Source organism: Mus pahari, chromosome 14, assembly GCF_900095145.1.
Source record: "Mus pahari chromosome 14, PAHARI_EIJ_v1.1, whole genome shotgun sequence".
Taxonomy (NCBI): domain Eukaryota; kingdom Metazoa; phylum Chordata; class Mammalia; order Rodentia; family Muridae; genus Mus; species Mus pahari.
The window spans coordinates 83,785,207-83,788,191 of record NC_034603.1 but is presented as its reverse complement, the minus strand read 5'-3'; positions in this window follow the sequence as shown (position 1 = coordinate 83,788,191).

Below are 2,985 nucleotides of genomic sequence, written 5' to 3'. Positions count from 1 at the left end.
GAATCTCTGTGAGTTTGAGGCCAGTCTGGGCTACATAGCAAGTTCCAGGCCAGCCAAGGCTACATAGTGAAACTTTGTATCAAAACAAGATAAGGGAATAAATAAAATTCAAGCCAGTCTGCTTTACAGAGAAAGTACTGTCTCAATTTTTTCAGTATTTATTTCAATTTTTTATAGTTTTATTTTAAGTTATGAAAACATAGCGAGTGTGTGCATTCCACTTTTTGCTTTTCTATCCAAGGGCATTTTGGAGATAATTCCTAATCAACACACAGTTACCTCATTGCTTTAAACAGCTGCACTGTGACATTCCCACATGTTACACCCAACTGTTTCTTACTCTCCCACAGGCTGGAGATGTGGTTTACTGCGGCTAAGTCTGTGATCTCTCCATCTCCAGGACTAGGGCACAAGTCTCCGATGTCACCGAAGCATCATGCATATTCTCGTCCTTGGCCACACAGGGGTGAGGACACAGTCCAGCCGTCCAGCAGTGAGGACACGGCCCAACCCAGCACAGGTGCCAGAGTAGCATCTGCCAGGCTGAGAGTTGGACTGGACCTGGATGGTTCCAGCAGCCCCATGGTGCCTCCTTCTGCCTGATGCTCTTTGCCACCACGGGACAGACAGAATGATCCTCATATGACAGAATTCACACGCATGCCAGCCAAGCCCTCCCACCTGCACCTGAAACTCCAGGGCTGGTTCTTTTGCCTCTCTCAGCATGGTTTCCTCAGGATATGTGGAGGGGCCGATAAATGGCTCCCTGCCCGTACTTCAAAGAAACACCTCCCAAGTTTGGGGTTATTATCTGCCTTTGCTCAGCCTTGCCTTTTCATGGCTGGGGACTGGGAAAGAGAAGTTTGTCACCCTGTCTAATAGGAAGTAACTCAAGCTCTAAGCATGTGGTGCACACACATTTTATTTATTTATTTTTATGTGAGTTAGTGTTTTGACTATATTATGTATGTATGTATATATGTGTGTATGTGTGTGTGTGTGTATGTATGAGTATGTATGTGTTATGTATGTATGATGTGCACGCTTGTGAAGGTATAATAAGGGCATCTGATCTCCTGGAACTGAGTTAAGGCTGTCTGCAAGCTCCTGAGAGTGTGCTGGGAACTGAACCTGAGTCTCTGCAACATCAGTAAAAGCTTCCAACCATAGAATTATTTCCCCTGCTCCATTTTTTAAAAAAGATTTATTTATTGCCAGGCAGTGGTGGCGCATGCCTTTAATCCCAGCACTTGGGAGGCAGAGGCAGTTGGATTTCTGAGTTCGAGGTCAGCCTGGTCTACAGAGTGAGTTCCAGGACAGCCAGGGCTACACAGAGAAACCCTATCTCGAAAAAAAAAAAAAAATATATATATATATATAATATTTATATTTATAAATTCATATATTTATATAAATATATTTATTTATTTATTTATTTATTTATGCAAGAGCCCAGAGACCCGGCTCACCTCTGAAGCAGCCCTGCTGCAGTGCCCCCTGGTGGTGGTCTCTCTGGCTGGGCCAGGACTTCAGAAAGAAAGACTGAGGCCATCATCGGTGCAGGGAGTGAGGATGGGGACTCCAGACCTGGGGGTACTGGTCCAGTTTGTTCCTCTGCCATTTCCTGCCTGCCACAAGTTTCCACGTCAAATCCCAAGTGAGGGGCTAAGCCAGGCCCTAGGAGTCTGTATCAGGGGTACCCCCTGCCCTTCTTGTTCAGGAGCTGACAGGTCTGGTAAGTGCTCATCTGTGGGAGCATGGGAGTGTTGGACAGGGATAGGTACGTGAACAGGAAGAGTGGTACCCTACCAGGAAGTGGGTAAGAACATCACAAGATGGTACCACCCAGGGCAGAGTTAAGGGAGGGACATGTGGGTCCAGGAGGAAGATGAGGAGGCACAGCCCAGCTCCTATGGGTCCAGGGTGGCTAGAGATGTGGGCTAAGGAGGACAAAAGCCTGTGGCTTAAACTTGAGGGAGGGCCGGCCGTCACCACTACTAATAATAGCAAAGATAACAGCAGCTGCTAGTTAGAACCAGGGGCCCCACAAATGCTCCGTTACTGCCGCCACTCAGAGAGGGGAAAGCTGAGACCGAGGAGGCTTGGGGGATTTGTCTAAGGTCACAGCAGCAGTCAATGGCAGGTCAGGATTTGAACCCCCAGCTCCTGAGGATACTATGTTAGCTGGATTCATATATAGTTATTTCTCGTTACAGCCAACAAAGCAAGTTACTTGGTCAGTTTGGCCAGGCTAGAGTGTCTAAAGCCTGACCCTGGAGGCTGACCGTGACACCGAGGCTGGAGGCTGACCCGGCCTTCCCCTGCATCTATTGCCTATTACTGTGAGAGCCAGCTTTCAGCCCCAGCAGGAAGCCGCTGTGTCCTTAGCTGCAGAGCAACATTCACAGTTTCTTAAGGAAGATTCCCAAGAACTAGCATACCTCGTTCCCTTTCCAACTGCTCTGTGTTTAGTCCTGGGGTGGTTAAGGGGACAAGACCCAACTTCCAGCAAGGACCTGGTCTGGCTTAGAAGGGATGCCAGGCCTGAGGAGAGATCATTCTAATGGAGGAAGGAGAGACAGCAGCTAGAGAAGGCCAAGGCTTCCTAGCTGATGGAGCTGCAGCGATCCGGGCATCTGGAAAGGATGCAAGCCAAGTCGAGGCTCCTGGAGTCAAAGGAGCCTGAGGTCACGAGAGCAAGAGAAGGGGAAATTGAATGTTTTTTGCTTGGTTGTTATGGGGGTGTGTCCGCGTGAGCGCATGTGTTGCTGGAGACCGAGCCTAAGATCTGTGTGCTAGGCAAGCGTTTAAATGTGGAGCAGCTGGAGCTACAAGCCCAGGCAGAAGCCGCGAGTCGACCACGCCTCCCGAAGCACCGCCCATACACCAGAAGCCCCGCCTCTATGAGGCCCCGCCCACCCCAGTCCCCGCCCCTGGGCCTCGCGCAGGTAGGGAAGAGGCGGAGCGCTGGCTCCCAGCCTTGAA